The following is a 9,399-nucleotide window of genomic DNA, read 5'->3' as shown; positions in this document are numbered from 1 at the left end:
AATCTTTACATGAAGCACCTGCTAATGACTTCTTTTGGTCTCATTGGCCAGTTTGAGGCAAATGTCCATCTTTGAACCAGTTACTGGCACAGGAATAGGATTTCCCTGATTGAGTTAGACTAGTCATTGGAATGAAATGGAGGTTAGGTAGGCAACGATCATATCATCACAAAGGACTTCCAAAGGAAATTCTAGTTCCTATTATAGAATAGAGAATAGATGACAATCAGGCAAAAACCTCAGATATCTCCTTCGCCATCAGAAACAGCTGCAATGTGGTGAGAAAAACCATTAACTTGGTTACTGGACTCTGCCGCTACATTACTGGGTGCCACATCGTGCCGCTTGTGGTCTTATTTCCCTGACCAGGGATCAAACTGTGCCCCCTGCAGTGGCAGCGCGGAGTCTTAACCACTGGACCTCTAGGGAATTCCAGGCCCTTAGTTTCTTCCAATAAAGTGGTTCCTTCCAGCTTTGAAATACGGCAATTAGCATATATATTGCCTTCTAGCAATGGAAAACAGCTCACATGCTTTTCTGCAACTCAAAGAACATAAAAACAACCTAGGTAACTATCATTCAAAATCTTATTACCCTGATATATATGTACCGTAAGACTCCTATATCATCAGAAACATAGGTGATTGAGTAATAAAAGCTGCCTAAATCACGCAGTTTAGTCTGTATTTTTGCTTGCTAAGTGCTAGTCTTTCTTCTGCCCTGATTTTACTTGGGGAACTGTAGTGGTCATACTTGCCTCCCAACATGCATTCTATTTTAAATGATTGGTCTAAGCCCCTGTTCTCAGTCCCAGTGCTTTGAACATTGTTGACTCCACTGTCCCAACCTGAGAAGTAGGCACTTGACTGAGACTTGGCCACTCAGACTATTCCATCCCTCTGGCCACAGGGGTTGGTTCAAGGATGGGTAAGTGACCCAGGTCGGTCCCATGAGAGTCTGTTCATGACTTTTGCTGGGAAAGAGAATCTCTCTTTCTCCAGGGTTGCCCATCTGTTAAGTTATAAACCTGGAGTCCTGGTGGTCGTCTTTGGTATCAATGGAGAGAACCTGCCCAAGAATTAAACACATAAGAAACAAGAAAGAGAATCCTGATGATCTTGATAGCATCATTTGAGCAACTGGATTCAGTCTCTGGACTTGTCAGTTGTGTGAACCCCTAAATTCCTTTTTTTTTTGGCTTATATTGATTTAAGCTGGGTTTCTGTATCTTGCAACCCAAAGAGACCTGGCTAATAAAGACAAATTCCTTGCTTACAGTTTGAAATAGATGCTCTGATGCTGTATAAATATGAGAGTAAAATCTGGACATAGACAAAAGGAAATGGGTTCAGAAATAGCCGCATATGAAGTGAAAAAAATAGTTCACTCAATAGCTAGTGCACCCCCTTTTCTTTCCCTGTTTGTTTTTATCTACCATAAGCAAGGAAGCAGGACACCTTATGGGTCTTTGAAAAAGCCTGAAGACTGGGTGTCTGTTTTGTGTCTAAGCTGCAGCTGGGTGTGAAAAAGAAACAAAGATCTTGTCTCAAACTTGGTAACGTTGTACTGTGGGAATCCACACCCACAGCTCAGACTCTGTGACTCTGTCTAATTAACTGTGGTCTCTGAGTCTTGGTTTCATTACCCATAAAAAGAGGCAGCTGGACTAAGATCCCTTCTAGTATTAATGTCCCAAGATCCTATTGCAGAGCTCCCAAGGGAGGCTATAGGAGAAATTTGTGTCACGTGGAGAGACCCTACCTAGGGTTGGTGAGGCTTGGTTTGTCAATTCCCAAATGGAAGTGGATCAGTGGTGGGTGTGGTTCTCTGAAAATGCAGCATGGTTGAAATGAATCAATGTGGGCATTCTTTGATGAATGTCCTTGTTTTATCAATTCTGTCAAACCAGGCCCCCAAGTCTAGCCAGCGGGCTGTTGATCTCACCTTGACTCTGAGAACTGGGAAAGCCTGGGATGAACCTGGCATCGTGCGAAACTACATCAAGGGGCTCAACAAGGTCATCAAATCAATCTCTCGGGCTTCCCTGGTGGCGCAGTGGTTGGGAGTCTGCCTGCCGATGCAGGGGACATGGGTTCATGCCCCGGCCCAGGAAGATCCCACATGCTGCGGAGTGGCTGGGCCCGTGAGCCATGGCCGCTGGGCCTGCGCGTCCGGAGCCTGTTGCTCTGCAATGTGAGAGGCCCGCGTTCTGGGGAAAAAAAAAAAAATCAATCTCTCCTCTTCTCTCTCCCCCTCTGTGTCTCTGTCTCTCTCTCCCCAACTCCTCATTCCCACTTGGTTTTTGCCTGTCAGCTTTATTCTCAGGAAGGCTTTCCCCACATGGAGACAGAAATGGCAACCAGCAGTTCCAGAAAAAGACCCAAGGCAGACATTAAATGGCCCTGCTTCTACCCCTGAACCAGCTGGGCTGAAGAGGCACAAAACCTCCATCCACTAACCCTGTCCACAGAGTTTGAATTTTATTCGGAGGAATCTTAAAACATTTGAGTAGGGCGTTGACATGCTCAGATCTGTGCATTAGGGAGGAGTCTGGCTGAGGTGCAGGGATTGGGGCAACAGAGGAGATGGAACTAGAGAGACTTGTTAGAGGCTCTTGGAATCATTCTGGGCAGAAGTGAGCAGGGGTTGAACTAGAGTACAGTAAGTCCCCTATATAGGAACGAGTTCTGTTCTGAGAGCGTTTGTAAGTCCAACAAAGTTAGCCTTAGGTACCCAACTAACACAATCGGCTATATAGTACTGTACTGTAATAGTTTTATAATACTTTTAACACAAACAATACACAAAAAATAAAACATTTTTAATATTACAATACAGTACCTTGAAAAGTACAGTAGTACAGTACAACAGCTGGTATACAGGGGATGGCATCGAGTGAACAGGCAAGAAGAGTTCCTGACTAGAGGAGGGAGAAGAGGGAGGAGATGATAGAGCTGAAGGGTTGTCAGCAATAGGAGACAGGGCAAGCTGCAATTTCACGTGAACTAACTTACGTGATTGGACATGCGAACACATGTTTGAATCTTTGAAAGTTCACAACTTGAAGGTTCATATGTAGGGGACTTACTGTAATGGCAGTTGGGACGGAGGATGTATCAGTCAGGAAAGAAACTGGTGTCAGCAGAGTGGAAAAGAGTTGCTGGTTGAGGGAAGGTGGGAGGGAGACCCAAGAAGGAGGAGATATGGGGATATATGTATATGTATATCTGATTCACTTTGTTGTAAAGCAGAAACTAACACACCATTGTAAAGCAATTATACTCCAAAAAAGACGTTAAAAAAAAAAAAAGAGTTGCTCGTTGATTAGCAGCATTGGGAAAGATAGAAGTGTTGTTTATCGAATGCCAACCACGAGTTGGGCCCCGGGCCTGGCAGTCTGGTGGAAGAGCTGGACCTGTAAACATTTACTATCCAATGTACTAATCACTGTGAGAGAGGGATGCATCGGGAGCCACTAGTACAGGGGAGAAAAGAAAGCATTTGAGGAGTGGCTGTGTGGGGGAGGGAGGTATGAGTCCTTAGCGAGCAAGGACTAAGACATTGCAGGCCTGCGCCAAAGGCAAAGAATAGAGTCCAGAAATATTGTTGGACAGAAAAACCACATCCAAACGAAAGATATTTCTTTTGGCTGCGTTGGGTCTTGGTTGCTGCGCGGGGTCCTCCTCTAGTTGCAGCGAGTGGGGGCCACTCTTCGTTGCAGTGAGCAGGTTTCTCATTGGGTGGCTTCTCTTGTCGCAGAGCACGGGCTCTAGGTGCACAGGCTTCAGCAGTTGTGGCTCATGGGCTTAGTTGCTCTGCAGCATGTGGGATCTTCCCAAACCAGGACTCGAACCCGTGTCCCCTGCATTGGCAGGTGGATTCTTAACCACTGCGCCACCAGGAAAGCCCCAAAGATATATTTAATTTTGCTCATCTAACATTTTTAGAAAGTTTTGAATTGGTTGCCAATGTAAAAAGATCTGGAGCTTTCATTTAAAAATCCATATTTCTAACTTGTCTTGAAAAACCAGAAGCACCAGAAGGTTTAGCTACACAGTGCCCTCATTCTTGCCCAGTGACAAAGGGCTAGAGCAGCTGCCGTCCCTCCAGTCCCTATTAGAACTCACCTGGCCTGCATCAGCAATCCGTGTTACCCATGGTGGCTTAAAGATGGCTGCAAATTCTTTGTAACTCTCTGCATCAAAAGGAGGAGTTAATCTTCCCTCTCCTGGGATCTGGGCTGGTCCTGTAACTGCTTAACTAAAAGAATGTGGTGGAAGGAACCCTATGCAAATCACAGGCCTATCCTCTTGGAGCATTCTCTCAGGACACTCCCTTTCCAAACTCTAAAATAATGAGAGCTAATAAAGCGGTTATCATTTTAAGTCACAAAGTTTTGGAATGGTTTACTCCGTACAGGTAACTGGAACACCCACCTCCACTCCTTCCCTTGTAGACATCCGAGAGCTCAGCCTCTGGACCAGAGGAATGAGGGAGCATGTTGAGCTTGGGTGATGATGAACAGCAAGGCCAGAAGGGTGGATGGGGGAAGATCATGAAGGGCTTTTGATGCCATGCTGAGGGAGTTTCAGTGTTTTCCTAGAAATGTTCAGGAGCTGGTAGTGTTTTGTAAGGTTGGCATAGTATGACTGAGGAGGTGACTCTAGTGATGCTATAGAACAGGGGTCCCCAACCCCTGGACCACGGACTGGTACCGGTCCATGGCCTGTTAGGAACCGGGCTGCACAGCAGGAGTTGAGCGGAGGGCGAGCAAGTGAAGCTTCATCTGTATTTACAGCCGCTCCCCATCGCTCACATTGCCGCCTAAGCTCCGCCTCCTGCCAGCATTATGGTGAGTTGTATAATTATTTTATTATGTATTACAATAATTTAAGTAATAGAAATAAAGTTCACAATAAATGTGATGTGCTTGAATCATCCCAAAACCATCCCCTCCCGCCCTGGTCTGTGGAAAAATTGTCTTCCACGAAACCAGTCCCTGGTAGAAGATGAATCAGAAGAAGGCGATCGGTCAGGGAGCTAGCACCATGGTCCGAGCAGCACAGCTCAGGCGGTGGTGGTCGGCATGGAGAGAAAGGGAGAGATTCAAGGTCAGGACTTTCTCCTCTTGTGAGGCTCTCCCTGAGGTCCTAATGGGACATGCCGGTCGAGCCATGGAGTTGCTAGTCAGAACTAGGGAGCACAGGCAGTAGGACTGAGCCACAGAGACAGACTGGGGACTGTCAGAGTTTGAACTTGTGGATGTGGAAGAGATGGTGTAGGGAGATTGGGTGCACTGGAAGAGGTGGTGTCCTGGGAGCATCCTACAGACAGTTGTGTTAAGCAAAGGGAGAGACACCCTGCAGGGGACTGAGAGAAAACTTCAGAGCAAAGAAGGGAACCAGGAGATGGTGGGGCCCAGACACAAAAGAAAGGAAAGATTCTAGAGGAAGGGAGTGGTAGGTAGCATCAGATGATCACCAGAACGTGCTCATTTGATGTAATGATCAGGAGATCACTGGTGGCTGAGGCAAGGGCACGTCTGTGCGGAAAGGTGGGAACAGAAGCCAGACTCATGAGACTAAGTAGGAAATGAGGAAGTGAAGACAGTAAGTGTAAACAACTCTTTCAAGAAACTTGATTGTGAACGGTAAGACAGAGATAGGGAAGTGGTTTGAGGTTGCCAAGTTGAGAGAGGTTCCCCCAAAGACCCAGGGGAACTCAGCTTGTTTTTAGATACTGAAGAGAGAGGGTCTGTGGAGAGGAGAACTTGGCAGTGCAGGAGAAAGGGGTTAAACGATGGAGTGAGGTCACTGAGGAAGTGGGAAGGAATGTGTCCCAAGAGGGAGGCATCAGCCTTGGGCCCTAGGAGGACACCTCCCCTGTAACGACAGCCTATGGCTGTTTCTAGGAGCTGGAGATGTTGTTGCTGTTGGGAGTAAAGGGGTTGAAAGAATTCTTGCCTCTTTTCTCCATAAAATAGGAGCAGTGATCATCTCATAAAGGTAAGGAAGGCAGCCTGAGGAGGTGGCTGGCGAGAAGTGGCCGGCAAGGTTGGCTCAGACCTGAGCCTGTGGACAAGGCATTTTTACGTGCCTCCTGCTTAAGGCCAGGATGGTTCCTGAATGTGGGTCAGGGCGGAGCCTCAAGGCGGATGGGGGACCACAACTGTGAGAAGGTCTGGGGGCCACAGGGGCAGGGTCCAGGCTGTCAGAGTAACTTCTTGCAAATGAGACCCTGTCACTTCTTTACTTAGAGACTTGCATAGGGAGCAAACTCCTTGAGAAGACACAGCTTGAGGTCCCTCATGAGCTGCCTCCTGGGGATTTTCCCAGCTTCACCACTTTCCCCGTCATCCCAAGCCCCTGAGCTCCAGCCATGGTGAAGAGCTCACCATTCCCTTAAAACGTCATTGTCCCTTCCTTGCTTTTCTTCCTCTCTCTTCTCTGCTTGGCAAACTCTCATTCAAGACCCAGTATAAGTGTAATTTCATTCACCCATTCCACCACCATCTACGGACCATGCTTCAATCCTGGTTCGCCCTCCAGATCCCACTGCTCTTGGCTTTTGTGCCCTCCTCTGCTTCGAGAGGTCGACTGGTGTTGGGGAAATGAATAAAGCAGTCTTGTTCAGGCTTCAGAGGCAGAAGCAGGCCTCTGACCGACCTGTAGCCCTGCCTGGACTGCGGGCTTACCTGCACACGCAACAATTGCTGCTAGCAAGTCAAGCAGCGCTTACTATAAGAAAAGGAGTGGGTCTTGGAATTCCTTGAGCCCTGGGGACCTGGCCAGTCCCCCAGGGTCTGGAAAATCTTGTGACCCACATGGTGAAACCAACAGCATTATTAAAGTAAACTCAGAGCTCCATTTTTGCACGCGAACTGATCATATCAGTTTGCGGCCTGGAATTATAAACGGAAGCCCCCAGAACTCCAATCTGAAGTCTCACCCGTGGGGTGTACGCACCGCCCGGGACCCTTCCCAACTGGGGCTTCAGATCGCTGTCACTTGGGACTTCCCAGCTGTTACTTGGACCTGGAAGTAGGTGTCGGCCCAATTCGGTGATGTAGATACCCTGTTATGTTTCTCTAATATTCTTGTTCCTTTCCTTCTAAAGATTGTATATTAAAATTAAGTTAAATCACCTTTCATTAAAGAATTGATTAAAGCTGTTTATTTGTGTGAAATGAGTGGTTGTTTTGTCAACAAATCCAACGAACCTTAAAACCGAAAGCAGGCTTTCGGCAAAACAACTGGAAACCGTGAATGGACTCATGGGTTTCAAGGGTCACACAGACTTGTATTTGGATCCCAGTTTGTGTGACTGTGGGTAGGTCATTTACTGCCTGTGAGCCTCATTTTGGTCATCTGTAAAAGAGGGACAATAAAACACATCACAGAGCTCTTGAGACTCTTCAGCGATGGAATGTTGGTGCAGCACCAAGGACCCAGTGCTGCTTGGAGCATTCGGGACTCTTGGTTGTAAGTGACGGAATCTAATTTTTAAAAATCTACTTTTAGGGACTTCCCTGGTGGCACAGTGGTTAAGAATCCGCCTGCCAATGCAGGGGACATGGGTTTGAGCCCTGGTCCGGGAAGATCTCACGTGCCACAGAGCAACTAAGCCCACGTGCCACAATTACTGAGCCTGAGCTCTAGAGCTGGCAAGCCACAACTACTGAAGTTTGTGCACCTAGAGCCCGTGCTCTGCAGCAAGAGAAGCCACCACAATGAGAAGCCTGAGCACTGCGACCAAGAGTAGCCCCCGCTCGCTGCAACTAGAGAAAGCCCACGCGCAGCAACGAAGACCCAACGCAGACAAAAATAAATAAATGAATAAACAAACCAGGGTCTCCCTGCTTTAAAACTCATGCTTTAAAAAAAAAAATCTCCTTTTACAGTTGATTTGTTTGAATCAGGATCCAGAGAAAGTTCACATGTTAGTTGATATGTTTCTTAAGGCTCTTTTAATATATTTCCCCTCCTTTGAATGCCATTTATTTGTTGAAGCCAGATCGTTTATCCTATAAAATTTTCTACATTACAGATTTAGGTAATTGCTTCCTCCTGGTATTGTTTAACCTGGTCTTCTATCCTTTTTATTTCCTATAAACTAATAGCAAGATCTAGAGGCTCCATTAGATTCTGGCTGGTGATGATGACGATGATGATGGTGATGATTTTGGCAAGAATACTGCAAAGGTGATGTTACATACTTATTATATCATTTTATGGGAGGCCTGTAATATCTGGGTGTCCTACTTTTGGTGATGTTAAGAGTCATTTCTGGGTTCTTTTTTTCCTTTTCTTTTCTTTTTTTAGGTAATCTTGGAGATTTGAACATAAATTGGGAATTAGATGATGTTAAGAAATTATTGCTAGGGACTTCCCTGGTGGTCCAGTGGTTAAGAATCCACCTTCCAGTGCAGGGGACGCGGGTTCGTTACTGAGTTGGGGAACTAGATCCCACATGCCGCAGGGTAACTAAGCCCACACACCGCAAATACTGAGCATGCACACCACAACTAGAGAGAAGCCTGCACACCGCAATGAAAGATCCCGCATGCCACAAGGAAGATCCCATGTGCCGCCACTAAGACCCGACGCAGCCAAAAATAAATAAATATTTTTTTTAAAAATAAGAGAGCGTCCCTGGTGGCGCAGTGGTTAGGAATCCATCTGCCAATGCAGGGGACACGGGTTTGAGTCCTGGTCGGGGAAGAACCCACATACTGCGGAGCAACTGGGCCCGTGCGCCACAACTACTGAAGCCCCCACGCCTGGAGCCCGTGCTCCACAACAAGAGAAGCCACCGCTGTGAGAAGCCTGCGCACCGCAACAAAGAGTGGCCCCCGCTCGCCACAACCAGAGGAGGCCCACGTGCAGCAACAAAGACACAACGCAGCCAAAAAAAATAAATATTAAAAAATTAAAAAAAAAAGAAATTATTGCTAAACATTTTAGGTATAATTATGTATTACGTAGTGGTATTGTGCTCGGGTAAAATAAAAATCCTTATCTGACATACAATAACATGGATTAATTTCAAAACATTATGCTGAATGGAAAAAGACAGACCCATACTGTATGATTTCATATGTATGGAACATTCTAGAGCAGGCAAAACTAATCTATACTGACAGAAAGCAGGTCAGTGGTTGCCGGGGTCTGAGGGTGGAAACTGATTGTAGAAGGGTGTGAACTTTTAGGAGTGATGGAAATATTTTATATCTTGATTATGGTGGTAATTACTTGGGTATATACATTTGTCCAAACTAATTGGACCATGCACTTAAACTGAGTGTGCTATATTGTATGGGAATAAAGATGTATTTTATTGTATGTAAATAAAGTTGATTTTTGAAAGGAAATAAAATAAGGTTACAACTAGAATGAGAAG

The sequence above is a fragment of the Lagenorhynchus albirostris genome, chromosome 15 (assembly GCF_949774975.1).
Source record: "Lagenorhynchus albirostris chromosome 15, mLagAlb1.1, whole genome shotgun sequence".
NCBI lineage: Eukaryota > Metazoa > Chordata > Mammalia > Artiodactyla > Delphinidae > Lagenorhynchus > Lagenorhynchus albirostris.
This window is presented reverse-complemented; position numbering follows the sequence as displayed.